We start from the raw sequence: 16,010 nt of genomic DNA, 5'->3' as shown, positions 1-16,010 counted from the left end.
ATATACAGATTACTGATCATGTACACATACATACATATGACATGAGTGTAAGGATTTATACTGAACCACAAAATACTAGTGGAAGAAATTAAGGATCATCTAAACAAAGGGACATATACACTTTCATGTTAGATTGGAAGACTCAACATAGCCAGCAATACCAAAGAACAACTGCAAATAATACAGCAAAAGAAAATTGTGCTAAGTGAAAGGCACATCAAGGATTTTATAGTTTCCAATCTCATTCATGTGAAGTTATAGAAAGGCAAAAGTAGCTTCAGATCAGATTATTTGTTCTCTTGTCCCAGGGAAAATAGAAAGGGATTGTAACAGACCACACGAAAATTCCTGGAATGATGAAAGCATCTACCCCAAGATGGTTTGGTTACAAGACAGTACACTCATGAACATATCTGTCAAAATTCATCTAGTTGTATACTTTACATGGATGAAGTTTATTACCTACAAATCAAACAATGGAAATTAATGCCCCATATATATTTACCAAGGGTATGCTGAGCTGTTTGAATATAGATACCCATAGCAGTATGTTTATACTTAAAAAGTGAATAAAATCTATCAAGAAAAATCATTTCAATTTAATACAGTAATATTATAATCTGGAGATTATCTCATAATCTCTACTATCTATTATCCTCTTCTAGATTTCTCCATTTCAGTTAATCATACAACTTTCTGCCTGGTTACTCATTGGCTTTGCTTTGTGATTAGTAAAAATATCATTGATTATTTAAAGAGATGAGGTCTCCCTGGGTCACGGAACTTTGGTAGTGAAAATATCAAAACTTTATATTTTTAAAGACAGGTCCCAGTATAGCTCTCACCATCAATTTTTATGACCTTACCAAATTGATTAATTTCTCTTAATTTTAGAATCTTTTCAATAGCAGTTTATAGATGAGTTCAATGTTTTCCTTAGTTTCTCTCTACTTATCTGAGAGCTGGTATAGGCAACAGAATAGTGTTGTATTTGTGTGCTTTTTGTGTTGTAAATCAGAATTGAGAAGTTTCTTTTAAGCTCTGACTTCCTCGGGGAGCACTAAAGAGTTTCTGAGTGATTGAATGTTTTTGCTGTATTTCATCCTAAAGGCCTCCTATACAATGTCGTTCTTCCAACTTAGACAATCAGACAGTTGTGTAATGCTTCGTCAGGGAGTCAGATTTCTTGGTAAGAGACTGAATTTGTGTTCTATTGCCTGTTGCTGTTGGTCCTTGAACAAGTTACTTAAGCCTCCTGAGCTTCATTCAATTTTCTCACTTCTAAAGTGTGGGAAATTTTATCTTGTCTTCTTGCATTATGAGATACTTTTTATCTCTGTCTCCCCACATACATTCACACATATGTACATATTTTATATATGATGTCATTACACAGAAATATTATGGCATAAAAGAAATTTACTGAATTTGGAATTAAGACTATGAGTGATTCATAATATTTCTCTTATAAAGGGGTAATATATTTTTTGCACACCAGTAATGAGTAAAGTAACACTGCCCACCAAAGAGGGACATTTGGGGCATCAAGTATGAAATATAGTAAGTGCAAAAACAGTTGGAAGATTGTGAATTCATGGTCTGTGGTGGGAGTTGTATTAGTGTTCTGTTTCCATGCAGTCCTTGATACAGATGTAGAATAAAAATAGGCACAAAATACCCACCAAAAGTAACCTTTTTTCTCAAAGTATATTTTTGCCAATTTATTGAGATAAGACCATTTAAATGATTAGAATGTCAGGATGATGTGTACCATATCAAAATCTGAAAATAATAATGAGAGGAATTGAGAAAAGGCATCATATTGCTTACACATAGGAAAGATAAATTTGGAGGAAAGAGGCTATGAAGTAGCCATGGGAGGCTGAGGGAAACTTCAAATTGATGAAACAGGCAAATGATAAACTGACACCTTCACCAAAAAACTGCCGGACAGTGAAACATAAGAATTTAAACTGCAAAATGAAGTGATGTCTGTATTTAGGAAAATTAATGCATTGAGGTAAATTCATAAAGTCAGCAAAATATTTTAAGGTAATACTAAATGCAAACAGAAGCTTAAAAATCATAATCACAAGAAAAATGGGAGTAGTATTAACATGAAAAAGTAACCAAAAATTACAAAAAAAATGAGCATACTAACATAAAGAAAAATCTCAGAATATAGTGGTAAAAAATGTACTTAAGAACAATAATAAAAGAAATTCTATTAATGGTAATTGAGGATATTTTATTCATGAAGCAAAACTTTTGGTGGTTGTGCAGATGTACCCACTGGAAATCTTACAAATGAAAAATATAATAAGCAGTAAAAAATAAAATCTGTATAGTTATGTGAGGCAGAAAACATTGCGTTGAATTCTTTCAAAGGCTAAAATAAGAGAAAATAGAGAAGATAAAACAGAAGGCAGCATAATCCTGGCATTCATCTAATAGATTCCAAAAAAGAGAGAGAAGGAGAGGGAGGGAAATTGGGAAAAATAGCTGAATGAGTCATCCAATGGGACAGGACCCAACCATACACAGGCGTATTTAATATGGGCATTGCAAAGAACAATTAAGTTGTCCTCTAACTTTAAATAGTGACATATGCACAAAAAGCATCATCTGTGTTGGAAATTCCTTCACATCAGTATGAAAAAAATAGAAAAAAAAATACTCATAAATTATTCTTGTTAATTTATGGAGAGTTCTCCAAAGTGGAACAACTGGTAGAAAGTAACCCAAACTCAGAAGCTAAAATTCTTTACTCCTTTAGAAACTAACTAGAGGGGACCCAACATGGCGGCCGGCGAGGAGGCAGCACTTTCAATGCCTCCGTGGTAACGGGATCAGAGAGACTCATCAATACACACATGTGTCCTGCTGAGAAACTCCTAGCAAAATTCCGCTGAAAGGAGACCTGCTGGGAACTAGTAAGTTTAATTGGAGGTGTCAGCTTGTCCCAGAACACTGAATCTCGGCAATGCAGAGCAGGGGCACAGTCCCGCCGGCCGCCGCCAAATGGCTGCAGCCTACACGTTGCAGTGAACATAGGAGCGGGCGCTGCCTGCCTGGGCCGCCGCCGGCCCGGCTCTGGGAACCGCCGCCGGCCCCCGCCAAGCGGCCGCGGCCCACACGTTGCAGCGAACGTAGGAGCGGGTGCTGCCTGCCTGGGCCCCCGCCGGCCCGGCGCTGTAAGCCGCTGCCGGCCGCTGCCGGATGGCCGCGGCCCACACGTTGCAGCGAGCTTGGGAGCAGGCGCTGCCTGCCTGGGCCCACACCGGCCCAGCTCTGTGAACTGCCGCCTGCCGCTGCCAACACGTAGCAGCAAACTTAGGAACGGGCGCTGCCAGCCTGGGCGCCTGCCGGCCCGGCTCTGTGAACCACGGCTGGCCGCCGCCGGCCGCCACCAGACGGCCACGGCCCACACGTTGCAGCGAACTTAGGAACAGGCGCTGCCTGCCTGGGCCCACGCCAGCCCAGCTCTGTGAACCACCGCCGGATGGCCGCTGCCCACACATTGCAGCGATCTTAGGAGCGGGCGCTGCCTGCCTGGGCCGACGCCGGCCACTGCCCATACGTTGCAGCGAACTTAGGAGTGGGCGATGCCTGCCTGGGCCCCCACCGGCCTGGCTCTATGAACCGCCGCCGGCTGCTGCCCATATGTTGCAGCGAGCTTAGGAGCGGGCACGGCCTGCCTGGGCCCCCGCCGGCCCGGCTCTGTGAACCGCATCTGGCGGTTTGGAGCTACAAACGACCACCCCCCACCTGCCAGCCCGGCGCTGCAAACGACCACCGACCGGCTCTGCGAAAGGCCCCGCCCGCACGGCGAACAGCAGGAGTGGAGACCCGCCCAGTCTGGGAGGAAGAACTGCGCAGGGATTGACTCCCGCCTACTGAGAGGAGAAACTTGGCCCGGTGGGCATAGCTCCATCTTCTAGAAGAACAGTTAATCGAACTCTAGGACTCCATTTATAATTTTTTTTTCTTTCTTGCTGTCTTTTTAAATGTTTTTTTAATCCATTTTATTTTATTAAATTTTATTCTATTTTTTAATTTCATTTTTCATTTCTATTATTATTTTTCTTTAAATTATTTTTAATTTTCTATTTTTTTCTCTTTCCTTCTTTTCTTCTGTCTTTACATTTCTTTTCAATTTTCTAATTCCCCCTTCCTTGAATTCTACCTGCTTACTCTCATTCTCTTTAGTGACTTCCTCCCTTCCCTTCTAATACCTTTCCTCCCAAGCATCAAGTAAATTTATAGGAGTAAACAGTAACACAGCAGTCAAACAGAACAAGAAGCAACATGAGCAGCATGAAAAAGCAAGGAAGAAAAGGAGTGCAAACAATGCAGGGCAGCCTAAATATTCAGGCGGATATAGAGTCATCAGAAAAATGGTCATATAAAGAACTCAAGGAACACCTTAGACAGATGGAACGGAACCTTAAAGAGGATACGAGACAGCAAATTCAAGCAGCGAAAGAACACATTGAGAATGAATTACAGAAACAGATAAAGATGCTTAACTTCTTCTTTTATCAGGAGATAGAGATTATAAAAAAGAATCAAACAATAATCTTAGAAATGAAGGAAATTATAAACCAAATTAAAAACTCAAATGAGAGTATCACTAATAGAGTGAAGCAAGTAGAAGCCAGAATGTCAGATAATGAAGACAAAATATATCATCTTGAAAAGAGTCTAGCCAACTCAGATAGGCTGGTTAAAAATCATGAGAGAAACATCCAAGAGATATGTGATAACATAAAAAAAACAAATTTAAGAGTCATCAGGATAGAGGAAGGGATAGAGATTCAAACCAAGGGAATGAATAACCTGCTAAATGAAATAATTACAGAAAACTTCCCAGAAATAAAAAAGGAAACAGATATACAAATTGTAGATGAATACAGGACACCGAGCATACAAAATCACAGTAGACCAATGCCAAGACACATTGTTATGAAGGTATCCAATATACAGAACAAAGAGAAAATATTAAACGCTACAAGAGAAAAGAGGCAGATTACATTCAGGGGTAAACCAATAAGGTTAACAACGGATTTTTTATCACAGACGCTGAAAGCCAGAAGATCCTGGAACAACGTATTTCAAACATTGAAAGACAATGGATGCCAACCAAGAATTTTGTATCCAGCAAAATTAAGCTTCAGGTATGACAACGAAATAAAAATCTTTCATGATAAACAAAAGCTAAAAGAATTTTCAGCCAGAAAACCAGCATTGCAAAGCATCTTGAGCAAAACACTACACGGGGAAGAAATGAATAACAATAACCAAAGCCAACAGTGGGAAGTACCTCAGTAAGGACAGACGGTGGGGGGAAAGCTAACCATGGAGAAACAAACTAAATTTAAAAAAAAGAGAGAAAAATAATCAAACATGGATGGAAGTACAAAACATGCATCAATACTAACTCTAAACGTTAATGGTTTAAACTCTCCAATAAAACAACATAGGCTGGTAACATGGATTAAAAAAACAAATCCAACAATATGCTGCCTCCAGGAGACACATCTGACTGGAAAAGACATACACAGGCTGAAGGTGAAAGGTTGGGAAAAAATATACCATGCACACAGTCCTCGCAAGCAAGCAGGGGTGGCCATCCTCATATCGAATAAAATCCACTTCAAGACTAAATTAATCCAACGGGATAAGGAAGGACATTATATACTGTTAAAAGGAAACATTCACCAACAAGACATAACAATTATCAATATTTATGCACCAAATAATGGTGCTGCGACGTTCATAAAACAAATTCTCCTCAAGTTCAAGAATCAAATAGACCACAACACAATAATTATGGGTGACTTCAACACACCTCTCTCACCATTGGAAAGATCCTCCAAACAAAAGTTGAATAAAGAAACTCTAGAACTCAATATCACAATTAATAACCTAGACTTAACTGACATATATAGAATATATCAACCATCTTCAAGTGGATATACATTTTTCTCAGCAGCACATGGATCCTTATCAAAAATAGACCATATAATATGCCATAGGGCAACCCTTAGTAAATATAAAGGGGCGGAGATAATACCATGCACTTTATCCGATCATAGTGGAATGAAACTGGAAATCAATGATAAAAGAAGGAAGGGAAAATCCTATATCACATGGAAAGTGAACAATATGTTACTGAATGATCAGAGGGTTACAGAAGACATAAAGGAGGAAATCAGAAAATTCTTAGAGATAAATAAAAATACAGACACAACATATGGGAATCTATGGGACACAATGAAAGCAGTTTTAAGAGGGAAATTCATTGCCTGGAGGTCATTCATCAAAAAAAAAAAAGAAAAACCAACAAATAAATTAGCTCACACTTCATCTCAAAGCCCTAGAAAAGGAAGAACAAAACAACAACAAATACAGCAGAAGGCAAGAAATAATTAAAATCAGAGAAGAAATCAACGAAATTGAAACAAAAGAAAATATTGAAAAAAATAACAAAACAAAAAGTTGGTTCTTCGAAAAAATAAATAAGATTGACAGACCCTTAGCCATGCTAACGAAGAGAAGAAGAGAGAGAACTCAAATCACTAACATATGGGATGAAAAAGGCAACATCACAACAGATGCTACAGAAACACAGAAGACAATTAGAAATTATTTTGAAAACCTATATTCCTATAAAATAGATGATAGTGAAGACATCGATAAATTTCTTAAGACATATGATTTGCCCAGACTGAGTCAGGAGGATACACACAATTTGAACAGACCAATATCAATGGATGAAATAGAAGAAGCCATCAAAAGACTACCAACCAAGAAAAGCCCAGGACCGGATGGGTATACAGCGGAGTTTTACAAAACCTTTAAAGAAGAATTAATACAAATACTTTTCAAGTTATTTCAGGAAATAGAAAAAGAGGGATCCCTTCCAAACTCATTCTATGAGGCCAACATAACCCTGATTCCGAAACCAGACAAAGACACCTCAACGAAAGAAAACTACAGACCAATATCTCTGATGAACCTAGATGCAAAAATCCTCAATAAAATACTGGCGAATCGGGACAAAGGCACATTAAAAAAATTGTGCACCATGATCAAGTAGGATTCATCCCTGGGATGCAAGGCTGGTTCAATATATGGAAATCAATAAATGTTATCCACCACATCAATAGACTTAAAGATAAGAACCATATGATCATCTCAATAGATGCAGAAAAAGCATTCGACAAAGTACAGCATCCCTTTATGTTCAAAACATTAGAAAAACTAGGGATAACAGGAACTTACCTCAACATTGTAAAAGCTATCTATGCTAAGCCTCAGGCTAGCATCATTCTGAATGGACAAAAGTTGAAGGCATTCCCTCTAAAATCTGGAACAAGACAGGGATGCCCTCTATCACCACTTCTGTTCAACGTAGTTCTCGAAACACTGGCCAGAGCAATTAGACAGACAAAAGAAATTAAAGGCATTAAAATTGGAAAAGAAGAACTTAAATTATCACTATTTGCGGATGACATGATTCTATACCTAGAAGACCTAAAAGGGTCTACAAAAAAACTACTAGAACTAATAAATGAAATCAGCAAAGTGGCAGGATATAAAATCAACACGCATAAATCAAAGGCATTTCTGTATATCAGCGACAAAACTTCTGAAATGGAAATGAGGAAAAACACTCCATTCACAATATCCTCAAAAAAAAAAAAAATACTTGGGAATCAACCTAACAAAAGAGGTGAAAGATTTATACAATGAAAACTACAGAACCCTAAAGAGAGAAGTAGAAGATCATCTTAGAAGATGGAAAAATATACCCTGTTCATAGATAGGCAGAACTAACATCATCAAAATGGCGATATTACCAAAAGTTCTCTATAGGTTTAATGCAATGCCAATCAAAATCCCAATGGCACTTCTTGTAGAAATAGATAAAGCAATCATGAAATTCATATGGAAAAAATAAAAGACCCAGAATAGCAAAAGCAATACTAAGCAGGAAGTGTGAATCAGGCGGTATAGGGATACCAGACTTCAAACTATATTACAGAGCAATAGTAACAAAAACAACACGGTACTGGTACCAAAACAGGCGGGTGGACCAATGGTACAGAATAGAGGACACAGAGACTAATCCACAAAGCTACAACTATCTTATATTTGGTAAAGGAGCTAAAAGCATGCAATGGAGGAAGGATAGCATCTTCAACAAATGGTGTTGGGAAAACTGGAAATCCATATGCAACGAAATGAAACTAAATCCTCTCTTTCACCATGCGCAAAAGTTAACTCAAAATGGATTAAAGACCTTGATATCAAATCAGAGACTCTGTGTCTGATAGAAGAAAAAGTTGGCTCCAATCTACATATTGTAGGGTCGGGCTCCAAATTCCTTAATAGGATACCCATAGCACAAGAGTTAATAACAAGAATCAACAAATGGGACTTAATTAAACAAAAGTTTTTTCTCAGCAAGAGAAACAATAAGAGAGGTAAATAGGGAGCCTACATCATGGGAACAAATCTTTACTCCTCACACTTCAGATAGAGCCCTAATATCCAGAGTATACAAAGAATTCAAAAAATTAGACAATAAGATAACAAATAACCCAATCAACAAATGGGCCAAGGACCTAAACAGACACTTCTCAGGGGAGGACATACAATCAATCAACAAGTACATGAAAAAATGCTCACCATCTCTAGCAGTCAGAGGAATGCAAATCAAAACCACCCTAAGATACCATTTCACTCCAGTAAGATTGGCAGCCATTATGAAGTCAAACAACAACAAATGCTGGAGAGGATATGGGGAAAAGGGTACTCTTGTACATTGCTGGTGGGACTGCAAATTGGTTCGGCCAATTTGGAAAGCAGTATGGAGATTCCTGGGAAAGCTGGGAATGGAACCACCATTTGACCCAGCTATTGCCCTTCTCGGACTATTCCCTGAAGACCTTAAAAGAGTGTACTACAGGGATACTGCCACATCAATGTTCATAGCAGCACAATTCACAATAGCTAGACTGTGGAAACAACCCAGATGCCCTTCAATGGATGAATGGATTAAAAAAAATGTGGCATCTATACACCATGGAGTATTACACAGCACTAAAAAATGAGAAAATCATGGAATTTGCAGGGAAACGGATGGCACTAGAGCAGATTATGCTTAGTGGAACTAGCCAATCCCTAAAAAACAAATACCAAATGTCTTCTTTGATATAATGAGAACAACTAAGAATAGAGCAGGGAGGAAGAGCAGGAAGAAAAGATTAACATTAAACAGAGACATGAAGGGGGAGGGAAAGGGAGAGAAAAGGGGAATTGCATGGAAATGGAGGGAGACCCTCATTGTTACACAAAATTACATGTAAGAGGCTGTGAGGGGAATCGGAAAATAAACAAGGAGAGAAATGAATTACAGTAGATGGGGTAGATAGAGAAGATGGGAGGGGAGGGGAGGGGGGGATAGTATAGGATAGGAAAGGTAGCAGAATACAACAGTTACTAGTATGGCATTATGTAAAAATGTGGATGTGTAACTGATGTGATTTTGCAATCTGTGTTTGGGGTAAAAATGGGAGTTTATAACTCACTTGAAGCTTATGTATGAAATATGATATGTCAAGAGCTTTGTAATGTTTTGAGCAACCAATTAAAAAAAACTAAAAAAAAAGAAACTAACTAGAACTTCAAAACTTTGCTTGATGACTCATTTGTATTGATTATGGTTAGAAAAAAAATAATGGGTCCTAGTATTCAGTGACATATAATATTTTTTAAGTATTTTTGCAGAGGTACTTTGCGACTATATAAATAGATCCTTTCTTGTCAAATGGTACCCTTTAGTATTAGCATCATTGTTTCTTGTTCCTATTAATTATTGATATAGTTGCTTGGAGGCTATTTTTCTCATCCTGTAATTCTTTCTGCTTTTATTAGTTGGAGTCTTATCACAAAGAAAACATTCTCTTCTCTCAAACAATTTGTTATCATGTGTTTATGTCAGTAGAAACTCATGGATTTCTACTTATTAGTGACTGGTACAAATTATACTCTATCTATACGTAAGCTCAGTTTATTTAGGTTTGTCTAGCAGAGACCACTAAGCTGTCATCTTTGTTATTTTTGACATTTTCCCAACTGCGTCCCAACATACTTTCTGGCACTGCAACATTTTTCTGGGCTCATCTTACACTTTTTTTTCTGGGTCCTATGGTCAGCCATTTCTCCAAGGAATCCATGTTCCTTTTAATAGAACACAGTATTTAGAAACCAAGACCAGAGTGCTACATGTGATCATAACTACATGCTTATTGCATGTATGTACACCTATACATAGGCAGCTCAATTGGTTTGTCTTCCTATTTAGATTAAAAGCTAAAAAAAGATCACCCAAATAATTCTATTTCCTCTATAACAGCAGAATCGACTCTTATTTTCTCTCTTGTTATTTATATTCCTTCCTTCTCAGAGAAAACTGGCTCCCATTATCCTGAAATTTGTTCTTCACTGAATAATGCCCATGTGGGTAGTGAGTTTCCTGCTTAGCATCTACCTGTCTTCCCTTCCACATACCCTTATCATGTGGGTTAGCTTCTGACATCCGACTCTGGATTACTGCCACTACTACTCAGATTTCTTTTTGTCTCCCCACTACCCACCCTACACAGTCAAGCCTAGGGCATGGGGAAAGGCATGGGATTACTTCAGAAACTCTGTATATCTGAAAGGAGAAAGAAAATGTGGCAGATGCATGCAATGAAATATCTGGCATGAAAAGAAGGAAATTATGCACTGTGCAGAAGCATGGATATACATTGGGAATATTATGATAAGGTGAAATAAGGCAGTCACAAGAGGATAAATACCTTATGTAAGTGGAATCCTGGAGTATCTAAAATAATTAAACTCATAGCTTCAAAGACTGGAATGGTAGTTGCCAAGGGAAGAGGGAAATGGGGAGTTGCCAAGCAATGGTTATAACATTTCAGTTGAGCCAGATGAATAAGTTTCAGAGAACTCCTGTAAAACATGGTACCTGCAGTTAGCAATAAAATATGTATAATTAAAAATTTTTTGAGGGTCAATCTAATATTATGTTAAATAACCAAATACAAGATTTTTCAATAAGGAACCTCTTTATGTCTACTTACCATTTGCTTCCCCCAACCCTTCTCTACCATTCTCCAAACTCAGTGAAGGGCACTCTCCTCTTACATCATCCTTTCACATTACATTGTATGTTCTCCAATGCCTAAAATTCCCTCCAGAAGGATGCTTTTGAGAAAAAGTCAAGAGAAATTATTTCTGGTTTTGATTCTCTGCTATGTCATTTTTCCCCCTGACTTGTTGAGAAAATTGACTAGTTACCTGCAATACAAAGGCAAGAGAGCAAATAAATATTAGAGGCAGGGGGAAGTGGTCACTAACTTTTATAAATATCATTTACCACATGTTTTTAAGATCTCTTTATGTCAACTCTATGAGATGGGAATTATAACATTACTTGTGCAAACAAGGAAACTGACAGATAGTGTTCCCAGGACTTCACTGTATTTATGGAAAAAGATCTTGATTGACAATCAGGACAGTCTGATGACAAAAGTTTTGCTTCTTTCATTATACTGTGCTCCCTAGGCCTGAGTTTCTTCAGCCTGCAGATTTCAGACTCCATATTAATTCTTCAGGATCCATGTCTTTGATAAACTCAATAGTGACTTGTTCCTTATCTACATAAAGGGGCTAGAGTCATATATAATGTATTCTTGTAAGGCATCTTCTGGAAGGGTTGCTATAAAAGAGAATGTGATGTCAATGTTCAGTAGGATTACTAATGGGTGGAATTGAGACAATGTGAAGTGGAGCATTATCCATGGAGATGAGTTGTTATCAACCCAAGACCAGAGAAGATTTCTGAAACATTAAATTCTTACATGCTTTTCCTTGAACACATCTGTCAGTTGGACACTTAGATTACAGCAATTAATGACAACTTACTCTCTTTAAGAATAGAATTATAAAACCATTTGTTTCTTCTGTAACATGAATTCAGGTCCCTATTGAATACTTCTAGTAGATATTTTTAAAGCTTTTCAATTTTGAAAAAAGTAATCCAATATTTGCATGTTCTCTCATGCCTTAACAAAAAAAATGTTGTGTGATCTCAGTTAAGTATATCAGACTTTTTTTCACTTCTCGTTCTAGGGTTTAAGTTTTAGAATACATGTTTGGCTTGGTTGATATTCAATTGAGGCTATAAATTTCAACAACCCTATTTCTATTAAGATCAATATCTCCTAAATTAAAGATTTGATGTTGACTGACAAACACATAATTTCTCAAATGTATTGATAAGTTTTTTAACATATATAAAACTGAAGTGGTCTCTAAGCCTCTGAATATGAAGAGCATTGTAAAGAAGACAGTGTTTTGCTGGGCTCAGTGGTGCATGCCTGTAATCCCAGCAGCTTGGGAGGCTGAGGCAGGAGGATCCTTAGTTCAAAAGCCAGCCTCAGCAACTTATCAAGATCCTAAGAAACTCAGTGAGACCTTGCCTCAAAATAAAATTTAAAAAGGACTGGAGATGTGGCTCCCTGGGTAAGCACTCTTGAGTTCAATCCCCATAATTAAAAAAAAGAAAAAGAAAAGAAAAAATAGGTTTTAACCAAATACACAGAGTGTTCAAATAATATTAGATTCAGGGAAGCATATGCAGCCCACAAATTATGTGATTAGCTCACATAAAACAAGAGTCCTCAAACATAGTTTTCTAAGACTGCTGGTTTATCTTAAATCTCTGCACACACGTGAATGCTGCTTCCTGGAGGAAAGCATTATTCTCCCCCTTGAATGAGGAGTGAATCATTATGTTCAGAACTGAGTTATAAAGTCTCAAGCTCTGCATTCCTATCCTCAGCCAAGTTTTGGTCTTTTCATGCTCCTACTGCAGAGTTTACGTGGTTGGCTTCATTACCTGTCACTCATTCATCTCTCTAGGTTATGGTAGAAATTTAAACTGTTTGTTAATATACTTTTCTGAGTTTTTACTCATTCACTACTTTCACATATTAATTCAGTGTATATTATGATGCAGAAATGGAGATCAATCTTCCCCTATGTCAAAGCTCAAAAAATAGAAGTCTGATTGTGAAGGACCTCAAAAGCCCTGTTAAAGAGTTGGGATGCTTTTCGTTATCCAAACTACAATGGAAGCCACCGTGTAAGAATGGAACTTTGAAACCCTTGTGATTTTTCTCATGTGAGCATACAACATGAGGCTCAACATGCCTTCTGAGCTTCTTATATTATAGGGTACATATATCTAGACAATCACTATCACCACCATTATCTTCATGGATTGTGACAATACAATGGGAGAAATATTGGTGGAAGAGAAGCATCTGTGAGGTGAAAGTGACTGGTCCTGGCTCCAAATAACCTGTGTTTCAAACACAGGAGGTCATCTCTTTAATGAGATAGTAAATGTAGCTGGAGGTGAGCTGGGATCAGTTTGTCAATCCCTCTATTCTGAGCACCTTCTGAGGCTTGGTGTCTGGATTTAATTTTCTCATAAGTAAAATGGGGAAAGATTTCAATAATTATAACCAAGGTTGCCTGAGGGTAAAGTGCAGTTGTGCACATTAAGCAGATAGTGCTAAATAAAAATGAGGCCTCTCCTTACATTCTTCCCTGTGACATTGTCACATTCTCTCTAATTTTACCTTTTTATTGTATTTTTTAAAAATTTTTTATTAGTTATAGTTAGACACAACACCTTTATTTTATTTATTTATTTTTTATGTAGTGCTGAGGATTGAACCCAGCGCCTTGTACGTGCTAGGTGAGCACTCAACCACTGAGCCACAACCCCAGCCCCTCTATTGTATTTTTTTTTATAGTGATGCTGTATTTTCTTCTGACATGCCCTCTCTTATATATGTGTTTAGTGTTTTCTATGAACTTAGGGATTTCTTTTTTTACTTTTTTTGGAAATAATTTTATATTTACAAATGCATTAAAGGTGGTACAGAAAGTTTCTGTTTACTCTTCACTCAGTTTCCCAAGGGTTCAGGTCTTACATGTTAACATCTTAAACACCAATTAAAAGTAAGAAATTAACATGTGCATGACACTACTAGCTGTATGACAGATTTTTGTCAGGTTTTACTAGTTTTTCCACTAAAGTCCTTTGTGTTTTCCAGAGTCCAACATAGGACACTATGTATATTGGCCTTCTCAGGCTTCCATAACAACAAAAGTTCACAGACTGGGTCATTTAAACCACAGACATTTATTTTCTCAGTTTTTTAGAGTAGAAGTTTGAGATAAATGTGGCAGCAGGAATATTTCTTCTGAGACCCTCTCTTTGGCTTGCAGAAGACCATCTTGTCCTTGTGTTTTTAAATGGTCTTCCCACTGTACATGTGTGCCTTAATTTTTACATGTAAAAATATCAGTCATAGTGGATTAGGGTTGAACCCTGTGAAGTCACTTTACTTTAAAGACCCTATTCTCAAATACAGTCATAGTTTGAACCACGAAGTTTGTGGACTCTGATATATAAAATTCGTGGAGACACATTTCAACTTATAACAGTGTTTTTATTTCATTTTAATACCTTTACCTTGGACTCCCTTAATTGTGACTGTTTTAGTTTTTCTTGTTCTCCATGACTTTGAAATATAAGCCATGTATAAACTTAGAGTACCCTCTCAATTTGTGTGTGTCTGATATTTTCCCATGAACACACTGCACTTACTGGTTTTGGGAAAGAATACTATAGAAATGAAGTGCCCTTCTTGTTATGTCATCCTGGAGTGTGAACTTGACTTGATTTACGATGTTAACCTTCATCACTTGGTTAAAGTGCCATCATCAGGTTTCTCCATTGTAAAAATACTGTTTTTTTTACCTTTCTGTAATCTATTCATTAGAAATGGGTCCCTATATCCAGTCCACAATTGAGGATTAAGTTCTTCATTCTAGAGAAAGGAGTGTCAAATCATGTATTAGGTTAGTTAAAGCAGCAGTAGTCATTAATAATTACCATGGGGAGGAATTTGAAATCATGCAAATTCCCTGTTTCACCTTAATATTACACCTTTATTTATATTTTTGATGCTAGTGACAGTAAATTGAAAAGGGGGAGATGGATTGGTCTATGACTGCAAGTCCTTGGGGATTTGTTGTCAGGGCCATTGAATATCATAATCCTTCCAATCCTTTGCCTACCTAGTTCAAGCTCTTTCCTCCTATAATTGTCAGCAATTCTTCTAGGAAGGAAGGTACCACTGATTGAGTTCTGGAAATTCTGCCTTTGAGAAAGCATGGAATTCAGTCTTTCTCATGGGGTGATGCTGAGGAGTGACATACTGGTGTCTTTGTTGGAATTGCCAAGATGCTCTATTCAAGCTTCTAGTGGGACAGGAAATCAGTAGCCCATGACAGTGACTATGTTCCACAAATGTATGGTAAAATGGGCAGCCAGACAAGGGCACTAATTTTCTATAGCCCAAAGCCTTATATATAACAGCAATATTCCAGGTAGAGGTAGCTGATACCACCACTTGAAGTACTGATTTTACTAGTTTTGCTCTTCGATGGACTTATTTTTCCAGCTCTAGGGAGGCTTATGTTAAGTTTCTCCTTGTAAGAAAAGATATTGGATTATAATAATAAGTAGAAACCCCATGTGAACTTAAAAGATGACTACAACATAGTATTCTGATTAATGTAATCTCTCCCTCAAGGACACTCTCCCTAAGATGTTACATTATCAGATGGCTTTTCAGGATTGGAATACAAGTGAGGTGACACAGTGGGTGGTCTTGATGACAGTGCCCTGCATTTCTGTTACAGGGCAGTGAAACATTCCACAGCACTTAGTGGGCTGCCAATAGTACTGAGTGTCTGCATATGCCAGGATGTGATGTTCCCTGGGAAGTGCTGAAAATCTGACACTTTCCAGATTCCTGATTGCTTTTCCTAGATACTAGATAATTAAA

The sequence above is a fragment of the Spermophilus citellus genome (assembly GCF_964194105.1).
Source record: "Spermophilus citellus genome assembly, chromosome: 15".
Classification (NCBI taxonomy): Eukaryota; Metazoa; Chordata; class Mammalia; order Rodentia; family Sciuridae; genus Spermophilus; species Spermophilus citellus.
This window is presented reverse-complemented; position numbering follows the sequence as displayed.